Source organism: Desmodus rotundus, chromosome 2 (assembly GCF_022682495.2).
Source record: "Desmodus rotundus isolate HL8 chromosome 2, HLdesRot8A.1, whole genome shotgun sequence".
In the NCBI taxonomy this organism is placed as follows: Eukaryota; Metazoa; Chordata; class Mammalia; order Chiroptera; family Phyllostomidae; genus Desmodus; species Desmodus rotundus.
In genome coordinates this window covers 197064065-197077379 of record NC_071388.1, presented here as the reverse complement: position 1 = coordinate 197077379, position 13315 = coordinate 197064065, and positions in this window count along the sequence as shown.

Here is a 13315-nt window from a genome sequence, read left to right as displayed (position 1 = left end):
ACAAAGAAGATTCTACTTGTAGTAATGCTACTATTAGTTTTTCCAAGTAACTTAAGAATATTTCATTTCTAAAATGTGTCTTGTGACACTGAATTACATTTTACAGTTCTGGAACTGAGACTTGTTTCACTCCATTTATTTATTCACTGGCTCATATTTATACTAACACACTGCACACTTATCCTCTGCCAGGCCCTGTTATGACAACAGAGAACCAAAGATGAAAGAGCAAGGCAAGTCTCTGCTCAACCCAAGGTACACTCTAGGAGGAGAGACCGGAAATAAGTATATGGCTGAGCTGATTTCAGGGAGTTGGTAAGTGCTTTGAAGAAAATCAGACAAGGAGACAACAGAGTGTGCAGACAACCTTGAGTTCACAGTGGTCAGAAAAGACATTTCTGCAGAAGAAACACTGGAACTAAACCATAAGAAACCAGTCACGGGATCTGTGGAAGAGTCTTTCAGGCAGAAGCAAAGAGCCAATGCTGAGATCCCAAGGCCGCAAGTAGCCCCATGGAGTATGAGAATGTTAAGTCACTATGTCTGAAGCCTAGTTAGCAGGGGAAAGTTGAGGCAGGTCTGGAATGGAAGGGCTGGAGGCTGGGTTTCTGAGCCCAACAGAAGACCATCGAAGGCTCTTAGGCAACAGTGATCAAGGATCAAATGATCCTGATGAAAATAATTGTCCAATCAACAGTTTTCCATTTACTTCAGAAAAAAATATACATGAAGAGATGTTTTCCACATCACTTGGTAATATCAAGTTGCAAGAATAGTATTTGTGAACTAATTAATCTGTAAAACACATTAAAATGGTCCCAATATATTCCAAAAAATTCCCATCTCTTAAAGGTCTCTTTACATTCCAGAAAATCATGCTTGTACTTGTTAAAATGTGCTTTATGGTCTCGAAATGCTGGGTTAAAGCATTTCCTTAAATGAGCTGCCATAAATTAGACGGTCTGAATACTGCAGATTACTCCATAATTTGTTTTCTGCCAAACAGATAATGCATTCAGCACATCATATTTATTAGAGCTGCTAAACTTCTACCCTTTGCTCTCTAATTAGGTTTTTCTGGTTACTCTGTGTTTTTGAGAATATGTCTGTTTCAGTCATTAAACCTAATGAGCCCCAGCTGGGGGAGGATTAGAGTTGCCTCAAGCAGGAGTGGGCTTAACCTTCGCTCAATTGTGCTCCTTTGGATTACTCAGCCCGAGGGGTCTGCTGCTGAATGGGAGGGTCCCGCCAAGATGGGCTTGGCTCCCTCTGAATCACCGGCCTGGCGCTCACTTCATTGTGCCCTATTTGTCACGGTAGCGGTGGGATGTTTCAATCAGCAACATCTAGAAAGTTACTTACGAAACTCCTTATTGATCAGTGATTCATTGTGAGATGCATGCAGGGTTAGTTAAGTGGAGACTAGCTTGATTACTACCCAGGCTGTCTGTTTTGTAAGGCACAACTGGAATTTTACTTTGTCTCTGCCTGAAGCTGCTCTTAATTCAAATCAACATTAAACTGCCAGAAATATAATTGTTGGGCCCTTTTTGGTAGTTTTTTTTTTTCTTTTTCCGTATCATAAAAGTTCATCAAATGTGCTTCGTTGGGGTTTGGACTGGAAAGAACACATGAGGAGATTCTGGGAACTAGTTATGTGGGATTTCTTCACCTGGGAAGGAATTATATTGTGTTCACTTTATATTTACTCATCAGGTCAGACGTATATCTCCTGCATACTTTTAGGTATATATGTTCATTTCACGTTTTTTAAAAAGTGTGATTCGTTTGTATGTGTGTATCTGTGTTAAGACAAAGAGGGTAGAGCAGAGATGCTGTCTTTTCCCCAGACCGAAGTCAAGTCTCATCTACTTCAAATCTGTTGGTCATTTCATCCACCTACGATCCCATCATCTCAAGGATTTGGAGTGTGGGCCCAAAACTTTTCTTTCCCTCATTACTTATCTTCATTTTTGTTCTGTTTGTTATTTTATGTGGGTTCTTTTTTTCTCCCAAAATTATTAACTTCTCAAGGGATAGATTAGAGGTAATCTCTTATGCTTTTTATCTTTGCTGAAAACTGTTTCGATGTTTAAGAAATACCTGTTGATTAAGCCTAAAAGATTTTAAACTGTTGTGTTTCCTTTCTGCAGTAATGGGACCTAAAGCTAACAAATCAGATTGGAGATACTTGTTCTGGTTTTGTTGTTAAGAAAAAAGGAGCAATATTGAGGATTAGTCAAGAACATGGCTCTAGATTCTCACAAGCTTGGAATAAAATTCCTATCCCAACGCTTGGTAATTGTACATCTTTGGAAGAGGGAAGATTTAGTTTCTTATCTTAAAATTAAAAAAAATTACCCTGTTGATGTTTTTGTAAGAATAAATTAAAGATAATGCACCTGGAGCACTTAGAAAACCACCTGGCACATTGTAAGCATCCCACAAATGTAAGCTATTATTATGACTATTACTATTATTACTACAACCTCAGTAACTTCAGCATTAACCTATAGTCAATTACTTATCTCAACCACCTAAACTCTGACTCTAAACACTGGAAGATCACCAGTGCTGTTTAAAGTTTTAATATGTCCAGTTGGGGCAAATACTGGAACAAAAAAATAGAGTCAAGTGTATCGCCATACATTTCCCTACTTAAGTGGATTTTTTTAAAAAAAATGATGGACCCTATTAAAACCCACTGTAGTCACAGATGACTACTTAGCACATGGAATCCAGTGTCAAGCGGTCTGAATGGACCTCTTCCAAGAGAACTTCATTACCAAGTCTACCAGAAGGATCTCATTATCTCGCAGTTTCACCTCTAACGACATTGTGTCACTGACTCCAAGGGCAGTGGCACATCAGGGCTCTGGGGGCGATGATTTGTGTTGGCATCTCTTTCTCCTTGTGTGCCGTAGGAGATTAATTATGCCCATCTATTTGCATCATGTGTGCTGTTTTACCGCTCACACGTCATAAGACAGAGCACTTTGAGTAATAAAAGCTACCACTTACTGAATCGGGGCTGGACGGTGTGTACGGCAGCCAAGACCTAGGAATTTCACTCGAGGAAAGTGGAATTCAGTGGTCCGCGCCATCTGCCCTGTGGACCATCCACCATGCCACCATTCCAGCCAAAGGTGGAGCTTTCTCATCTCAATGCTCGATCCTTTTCCAGACACTAAACTCTGACCATTTAGCAATTTTCTGCTTCTTACATCTTGCATTTGCCTTCAGACAGCCTCTCAATGGCTTATTTCCTTTTGTCTGTAATCTGGCCTTGCCTCTTCCTCTGCAGATAGTATTATTCCCACCCAGCGTAGGCCTTCACCTTCTCTACTGAGCTTTATCCCTGCATAGTGTGCACGCTAGTTAGGGTCCAAACTGTGTTCCCTGCTGGGGTCTCAATGCGTCTGAATATTCTGGAGGCTATGGGGAAACTGGTTCTTGCTGAAGTTTATTTATATGATGAACTCATTCTAAGGAATGGGAAAGTCCGCACCTAGCTAGTCTCAATCATCAGAAGGGAGGAATAATCCTAAATCAAAGTACATCATTATTCGCTTTTTCAATCATTCATTCATCCAGAGGCTGGAGTGACCTTAGGCCATACCTCATCCAATAGCCCTGAAAGCATCTTCACGGATCATAAGTGGTCATCTATTTTCTGCTTGAGCAACTACGATGTCAACCAACTAACTAGTTAAGCATATACAATGTGGCTTTGCCTCCCATTGTTTTACTGGTAGTTGAGGAAGAGTGTGGTGGAGAGAAAGGTATTAATAGTAGCCACTGACTGATGAGAGACAGGACTTTTGCAGGTCACTGTGTCCCAGGACCTATCCTCCTGCCTTAAAGGCTGCTTGACTGTTAGGAGGCTGCAGGAATCTCACGAGAATAAGTTCCCAGGATGATGTTTGAATGACATGAGCCTCAGTGCTCTGGAGTCTCAGGCAGAAACCAGAACACCAATTTGTTAACCTGCAGCACACACTTAAAAGGCACAGGAAACAAAATATCTATTTGCTTCACTCTCCCCATTGTCATTTTTATGTAAGGCCAAATTATAATTTGAAATTACATTTTTTAATGTATTTTATTGATTATGCAATTACTGTTGTCCCAATTTCCACCCCTTACTCCCCTCCACCCTCTACCCCTACTTCCCACCCACATTCCCCCCCTTAGTCATGTCCATGGGTCATACATATAAGTTCTTTGCTTCTCCAGTTCCTATACTATTCTCAACCTCCCTCTGTCTGTTTTCTGCCTACTATTTATGCTTCTTATTCCCTGTACCTTTTCCCCCATTTCCCCCCTCCCCCTCCTCACTGATAACCCTCCATGTGATCTCCATTTCTGTGATTCTGTTCCTATTCTAGTTGTTTGCTTAGTTTTTGTTTTTCTTTTTTAGGTTCAGTTGTTGATGATTGTGAGTTTGTTGATATTTTACTGTTCATATTTTTGATCATCCTCTTTTTCTTAAATAAGTTCCTTTAATATTTTATATAATAAGGGCTCGGTGATGATGAACTGTTTTAACTTGACTTTATCTGGGAAGCACTTTATCTGCCCTTCCACTCTAAATGATAGCTTTGCTGGATACAGTAATCTTGGATGTAGGTCCTTGCCTTTCATCACTTTAAATACTTCTTCCAGCCCCTTCTTGTCTGAAAAGTTTCTTTTGAGAAATCAGCTGAGTCTTATGGGAACTGCTTTGTAGGTAACTGTCTCCTTTTCTCTTGCTGCTTTTAAGATTCACTCCTTATCTTTAATCTTGGGTAATGTAACTATGATGTGCCTTTGTGTGTACTTCGTTGTGTCCGAGTTCTTTGGGACTCTCTGAGTTTCCTTGACTTCCTGGAAGTCTACTTCCTTTGCTAGACTGGGGAAGTTCTCTTTCATTATGTTTTCAAATAAGTTTTCAATTTCTTGCTCTTCCTCTTCTCCTTTGGAACCCCTATGATTCGGACATTGGAATGTTTACAGTTGTCCTGGAGGTTCCTAAGCCTCTCTTCATAGTTTTAAATTCTTGTTTCTCCATTCTTTTCTGGTTGAATGTTTATTTCTTTCTTCTGGTCCAAACTGTTGACTTAAGTCCCAGTTTCCTTCCCATCACTATTGGTTTCCTGCACATTTTCCTTTAATTCACTTTTCATAGCCTTAAGTCTTTCCTCTATTTTGCTACCATTCTCAACCAATTCTGTGAGCATCCTGATTACCAGTGCTTTGAACTGTGCATCTGATAGGTTGGCTATCTCTTCAAAGCTTAATTGTATTTTTCTGGAGCTTTGATCTGCTCTTTCATTTGGGCCACTTTTTTGTCTTGGTGCGCCTGTTATGAAGTAAGGGGTGGAGCGTTAGGTATTCGCCAGGGTGGGGCAGCCCACGTCACTGCATTGTGGTGCTGTCTTTGGGGGAGGTGTCTGAGAGGGAACAATGCCACTTGCTCTGCTTTCTGCCAGTTTTCAGTCACTTTCCCACCTACCCACAAGCAAATTGGGCCCTTCTGGTACTGGTTCCCGGGTGAGTGGGTTCGTGTACATTCTAGGACCCTGTGGGTCTCTCCAGTGAACTCTCCTGTGAGGCTGAAGTTTCTCCCACCACACCCCCTTCCCCCAGGTTTTTTCAGTCAGAGGTTTTGAGGCTTTATTTTCCTGCACTGGAACCCTGGGTTGCATCATCTGTCTCACTCCGCAGTTGTTCCTCCTGGTTTATCTGCATGCAAATGTGGAACCGTCCAGTCCATCAGCCACCACTTTGCCAGGTCCTCCAGCGTCTGCCTTGCAGTGAGTCCTCTCTGCCCCCCCTATTGGTCTGGATGAATGTTTCTTCTTTAACTCTTTGGTTGTTGGATTTCCATACAGTTCGATTTTCTGTCAGTTCTGGTTGCCTTTTGTTTTTAAATTTGCCGTTGCCCTTTTGGTTGTGTGAGGAGGCATAGTGTGTCTACCTATGCCTCCATCTTGGCTGGAAGCTCAGAAATTACATTATTAATTAACCAGGACAAACCGCCATTAGAAATCAGAAATAACTCAATGTTCACGTGACCAAAGTGTACTTTCTCTGTCCGCAGACCCACATGGGATGCCGAATTCTAATCAGAAACTTGGCATGGTTTCAGTACAGGGGTTGGTAGATGAGTTGAAAATCTCATGGCTGAGGTAAAGAGTTAATAGAAGAGGCTGAGGGAGCTGGCTATTCCAGGTGATGGTAATCTTTCTGGGGGAACTTGCGTTCAGCACCCATTCTGGTGATGGCTTTGCCGGCACCCAAAGTCTGGATGCTGAGACTTCTCCCTCCCTTACTCTTCATTTATTTATTTATTTACTTACTTACTTACTTATTTGCTTCCATGGCTGAGCATGCCTACCTTCATTTGTTAAACATGTTAATATTTTCAATCAAGTTACAGTTAGTTCTGCTGGTCTCAGCTTTCAAGTCACTTCAACAGGAAACTTCCATGGCATGCATCTAAATTTAGTCCTTTACTGCACTGTCATATTAATCTGCACATTTTCACAATTTGTAAGAGCACATTTATTTGTGTTTCTGTCTATTGTTTGTCTCTCCTGTAGACTTCTTAATTTGCATATCAGCGATATGATCCGTTATGTGTTGATCTTAAAATGTATCTGCCAGAAAGCGATGTGTACTCATTTACAAATGGAGCATGGAGCAGGGTGATAGCAATGAGCTCATCAGAGTAACTGCTGAGTATCCTCTGAATGATACTCATGTTCACCATTGTTGCTGTTTTTTTTAAAATCCCCCTTAAAATATCTGTGTATTGTTGGAATTATTTGGCCTCTGTGGCTCTACACGATGGTGGTTTCTTCATAACTTTCTCTTTATTCTTTCTTTATCTCAACCATCTTCAAAAGCCTTTATTGTGGTTTCTGTGAGAAGGAACTGGTGAAGCAGGGTCAGCAAGTTTAGGATTGGCTACACTGAATCAAGTCGGCAGGCTCTGGGGCATAGGGACTGTCCCGGCAGAGGGATAGTGGCCCGGAGTGGGAGAGCAGATAAAGGAAGTGTTGGGGTGTGGGTTCTGGGTTGGTTTATTGTATTTATAAAGGGTTTACATCTCTAGGAATTGGCTTGCGCTGGTGGGGACAGTCTCTCCAGGGTCAGCAAGGCCACAGATATCAGAGCATCAGAATACAGAAAATGAAAGACTCCGCGCATGCACTGTACAAGTCAGGACAGGCTCTAAGTTATGCTACAGTAACTCCTGATTTTCCTCTCACAGTTTGCTGTGGGTCTGGCTCACTCTCTACAACAGCTTCCCCCCAGGTTGTAGCTAAGTGATCCATGCTGCTTCCATCATGGCACTCTGCTGCCGCAGTTCCAGGTCTCCAGGCTCATGATGGCAGAGAAGAGAGAGCCTAGAGGACTACATAGCCTTTCTCCATGGTGTTGGTCCCAAAGAGCACATGTCACTTCTGCTCAGTCTATGCACTAGAATTCCTCCTGGTCCTAACTGTACACGGAAACGGGCTGTATTGCCTCCCATTTGCCTGGGGGTTCAGGGTGGATGCAGCTGCCAAGGTGGCCAGTGCACAAAGCTGGGGGTGGGATGGAGGACATGACTAAGCCTAAGAACAGCCAAGCACTTTTGAGTTAAGACCACTGGAGTAAGCCAAGTGCTGCTCCAGACACTGACAGACACTAGAGCACAGACAGCAAAGGCTGTTGTCCAAAGGCCAGAAAGGTGGAGTTCCTCTCACCTGGAGGCCAATGGGAGCCAGATAGACTGGACTGGCAGCTCTAGGATGGGAGCACATTTGCTCTGGACTTTTCCCTGTAACCAAGGTACCAGGTGGGAAAAAGAATGGGTGGGGAAAAAGCAATCAACAAAATCGAGCGTTTACCCTGAAGAGATTGAGTTCTCCCAGAGATGCTGGGTGTCAAATCAGAAATGAACCTAGTTACACTAAGTGGGCATAGTTATTTTTTTCCACTCCCAAGCAGAAATACAGGCTCCCGAACTAAGCTGCGTTCTTTGGTAGAGAGTGCAAGAAAGTTATATTTATGCACCACAATGAGTGACTATAACATTTAAACCTCCCTACATGTGTCTAGTTTAATTTTCACTTATTATAAACTAAGTTGCCATTTTTTGCCCAAAATTGGGTTATAAGTGGGGTCACTGACATTTGTGTATATTGACTCTACATTTCAACCATTCACAATTATTTAACCATTTTCATTTGACATATGTATATATATTGAGCATCAATTATGCTGCCTAAAACTGTGTGAGACTCTAAGGATACAGTAATAAACAGGAGATAGATTCCCTGCAATTACAAAGCTTATGGTCTACAAGGGGCATTTCTTAAAACATTGCTCAAATAACAAATTAATTACAGTTGTAACGAACACTAGAAAAGAGAAGCTCACAATGCTACGAGGTATATGACAAAGGAGGGTGTCGCACTTTCCTGCTTCTGAGCTCTCCTGCCACTGTGCCCCTTCCTTGTTTCTCTGTATTCCAGTCCTCAAGCAGCCTTTCACACAAACTAAACTGTCCCTCGGGAATGTGGTCTTCCCTGTCACCTCAGTAAGAAGCAGCTTCCTTCCCTTTGCATCCAGTGGTACATCAGTTACCACCTTCCTCATCTAACAGTGAACTTAGGTTGCTTTTATAAGAGAGTCTTCAAAAATTTCTATACATGGCACAGTCCTCAAGGACAGGGACCAGTCTCTCGCTTACCTTTACAAACCTCCTTAAACCTATACCTTACAAACAAGCATTTACAATAAACATCTGCTAAATAAGTAAATCATGTTCAAATCCAAATCAGCCGATTTTTGTCTCTTAGGTGTGGAAAGTTCATCTTGGTAATGTTAATGTTGTTTATTGTTGAATTAATAAATATATGCAAATAAAATGTGAAAAAAGTTATTTCTTATTTCATTTAAAAACTAATATGCAGTGTACATATAACATTTTAAAATTAAGATTGTTTTTGTTTTTTCATGTTGTATATTTAAAAACGTGTGTGTGTGTGTGTGTATACACACATATAGATATGTTGTAAAAATGTCAACAGGGCATTAGGATGTACAAAGGAAAACAAGCTTTCTTCATTCCCTAGGCTCTCAGTCCAGTTATTTTTATCCGGAGGATCTCATTAAGTCCTCAGAAACACCTCACGAGTGGTGTTATTACTGTCCTAATACTACAGATAAGGGAACTGCGTGGCTCCCAGAACTTAGTGATTGGAGCAAGACCGCACAGTTAAGTCATAAAGAGCTGCACCTGACTTAGACTCTCGTACCTAAGTGACTTCTTACAAGAAAAGACCCTTCTTTGTCAGTCTTCCTTCCTTCTTTCCTGCCTTCCTGCCTTATTCTGTCTGTATGAGCAGACACTGTGTTAGATGTTGGGGTGCTAGTGGTGAGTGAGAAGCAGATTCGGCCAGCCCCATGATTATGATGGCCTGGCTCTGTGGTTTTAGAGGGGGTGTGTAAATAAATAAAGACAACCCAAATGAGAACAAGCAAAAGCTATTTAGTCACAGTGTACTCTGACAAGGGAGTCAGCTACCATCACTTATGCTTTGTCAGAGACTCACAGGCAGGCAGAGGAGTTGGGGAGCTCTATAGTGGGAAAAAGGAAAGGTGTCAGGTGCACCCTGATTGGAGGTTACCGCTGTGGGGAAGCTGTAGAGGACTAAGTAGAAGTGGGGTGTCCTATGTGATTTGTTAGGGGTGCCTATTTGGCTTGCTCCATTTGGTCCTAAGTTGGAAGCTGCAACAGAAATTAGAGAAGTTGTTAGTTACTAATCAAGTCCTGGAGATTTGGGATGAATGGTTACAGGGATTATTTGGCTTTGTGGACTAGTTGCTCGGATAATAGTTTGCCTTCTTGGATTGGTTACTGTACACAGGTTGGCCTTCTGGGCTGATGGCTACTGGTTGTAGGTCAGAGTTCTATTTTTATATGTAGTATGGCCATTATCTGTTTGTATATTCATTTTCTCAGGCTGTATATTTGACAGCCTTTCCTGCTTCTCAACCCAAAATAGGTCGTTTCCTATAAGTTCATTTGAACTTGACAAATGAAGCTTTCAAGTACATTTTTTCCCCAAAGAGCTAATAGATGCCTGATAGCTCTTCTTTAGTGATCATTCAATATATACCAGGCTAAGCCTGATAGATGTAGCCTCTCATTCAGTCCTCACAATGACCCTGTGAGGTAGAACTTGTGAGTGTTCCCATCTCACAGACGAGAATACTGAGACACAGAGGGGTTAGGACACAACAAGGTCCCCTGGATTGAAGATGGAGAATCGGGAATTTTCACTAAGACAGTTTGACTCTAAACCTTCTGATTTTAACCAATGTACTGTTGTCTCGATAACACTCTTTCCCAAGATATTTATCAGTTAATAATAGTTCTTTTCTTATAAAATCCAGCTATGTCTATGGCTACCCACACTATTGCAGGGGTAAAGGACAGGACCAGAGTCAGCAGGACCTCTGAGGACAAGATAAATGGAAAGTGTCCTTAGGAGTATGAACGTCAAATACAAACCCAAAGGGGCTTTGATGGAGGGCACAGCCATTCTGTAGGACAGGCCATATTTGAGATCGGTTGTTCACGGTCAAGGACAGCTTATGTTTTCCTGTTTATTTTTTAACCCCTTAAAATCTGTGGTCTGAACTAGAGTGTGTGTGCGCAACAGTTTTCGGTGCCACACAGAAGGCAGCGCTGTGGTGTGGACCCTCCCTCGCTGCCTTCCTGATGGCGTGGGGAGCCCTGTGTTCTGCCACTCACCACTGTTTTTGTGCCTTTCTTGTTTATGATCTTTCTTTGCATTCCAGACATTGGAATGCAGTTGCCTGAGCACAAGTCTTTGCGTGTAGTGGGTGTTCAGTACATTTGGTTCATGTGCTAAAAAAAAGGAATAAAAAACATTGCATTTTTTCTCTCCTAAAAGACAACTCCTTAGAGACTTGGAAAACTAAATTACAAATTAAGTCAACAGTTTGCCCTGAAAGGGCATTTTCATACACTTATAGCATATGAAGTGAAATAAACATTCTCTTTGGATACCATGAATAATGTTGTTTCCCAATGATTCACTCTCATTTTTTTCTTACAATGAAAATTCTAACGTTATTGAGATGATAGAAATGTGTTTGCTACTTTAGAGTAATCTCAAAACTGTCTAACAATGTGTCTCAAGAGTTGTATTGCCTCCATTTATCTTAAAGCAGCTCTAATAATGAAGCATAAATATTATCAGGGTATGGCTACCCAGTAGGGTTTTTTAAAAAAAGATTTATTTATTTATTTTTAGAGAAGGGAAGGGAGGGAGAAAGAGAGGGAGAGAAACATCAATGCATAGTTGTCTCTTGCGTGCCCCCTACTGGGGACCTGGCCCATAACCCAGGCATGTGCCCTGGCTGGGAATTGAACCAGCAACCCTTTGGTTCACAGGCCAGCACTCAATCCACTGAGCTACACCAGCCAGGGCTATACAGTAGGGTTTTGATGTCCCTGTTACATCGTAGGCTTAATGTCACACTGGTAAGAAAGGACAGGTGGCCTGTTACTCCTGTGTAGCTAGCAAGGCTCTTGGGAAGTTTCGTTAACTCTCACAAGGCACTGATGTTCTATTTAGTAAATCATTGTTCCTGTGTCCCAAGTAGTAACACTTTTTTAAATTTTATTTTTAATTACAGTTTATATTCAATATTACTTTGTATTAGTTTCCAGTATACATCATAGTGGTTAGACAGTCATATAGTTTACAAAGTGTTCCCCCTGGTATTTCAAGTACCCACCTGGCACCGTTCGTAGTTATTACAATATTATTGACTGTATTCCCGATGCTGTACTTTACATCCCCATGATTATTTTGTAACTACCAATTTGTACTTCTTAATTCCTTTACCGTTTTTTACCCAGTCCCCCAATCTCCCTCCCCTCTGGAAAACCAGCAGTCTGTTCTCTGTATCTGTGAATCATTTCCATTTTGTTTGTTCATTTATTTTGGTCTTTAGGTTCCACATATAAGTGAAATCACGTGGTATTCTTCATTCTCTGACTGACTTATTTCACTTAGGGCCACCCATGCTGTCACAAATGCTAACTCTTTTTTATGGCCGAGTAGTATTCCATTGTACTTCCGTACCACAGCTTTTTTATCCACCTGTCTATTAGTGGGCACTTGGGTTGCTTCCATTTATTGGCTATTATAACACTAATTTGAAAGAATATATGCACCGCTAAGTAGTATGATCTTTAAAGTTCTCACTGGAACCGAATTCTTAGCCCAGGAAATCCTGCCATGAAGTGATTGAACACTGAAGGTCGGTCAGACTGTGGTGCTTCTCTGAACGAGATGGGCCACCTCATTTGCACCTGCTCTACCTGTGCAGTGGGTCTGAGCTGCGGGTGAAACTGCGCCATAGTGAGAGTGTAGCAAGAGTGTTTTTCTCAATGCACAAACTGGCCACCGTGACCTACCTTCCGTGGGTGATGGAGTCTCACTCACTTATCTGCTCTCTGTCTCATTCATCCCTCCTATGACCAAGAACCAATTTTTTCATGACAATTTCCCAAGGATCAACCTACAGAGAAGTGCTTATTTGCCATCCAGGACAACACTTCTGAGCCTGGCTAAGGTGACCATCACCAATGCAAGTATCTGAGCTGATTCGTCATGGTGGATCCTATGCTGGCTACTCTGCCAGAGGGTGTCTAAGTCAGCTCAGGTCACCTATACACCATGCACCTGATCTGTCCTCATTTTAATCTTGTATCCATTCACGTCCAGCTTTTTGGTTCTATTTCTCAACCCATCCTCTATGCCTAACTCTTTATTTTGATTTAGCATTTGGGCTTTCTCCAACAGGCTTGGCTGTTCCTCTTGTTGGAAAATGTAATAGAAAACCTATCTTTTATTCTGCAACCATAGAAACCAATGTCAGTGCTAGCCATTTAATATCTATGGTAACAGGTACAGGCACTTCTGGGAGGAGAGTACACAGAGCCTGTGGGTCAAACTGAAGTATGAAGGCCAAAGATAGTATGGAATTTCTATGCATGACTCCGTGTGGAATTTTAAAATATAATAAGGATTAAATACGTATTTCCTTTAATCTTGGGTTGCAGCCCTGAAGTTTTAAAACCTGTAAATAACCCTGGCTGGTGTGGCTCAGTGGATTGAGTGCTGGCCTGCGAACCAAAGGGTCGCTGGTTCAATTCCCAGTCAGGGCACATGCCTGGGTTGTGGGCCAGGCCCCCAGTAGGGGGTGCAGAAGGGGCAACTACACAATGGTGTTTCTC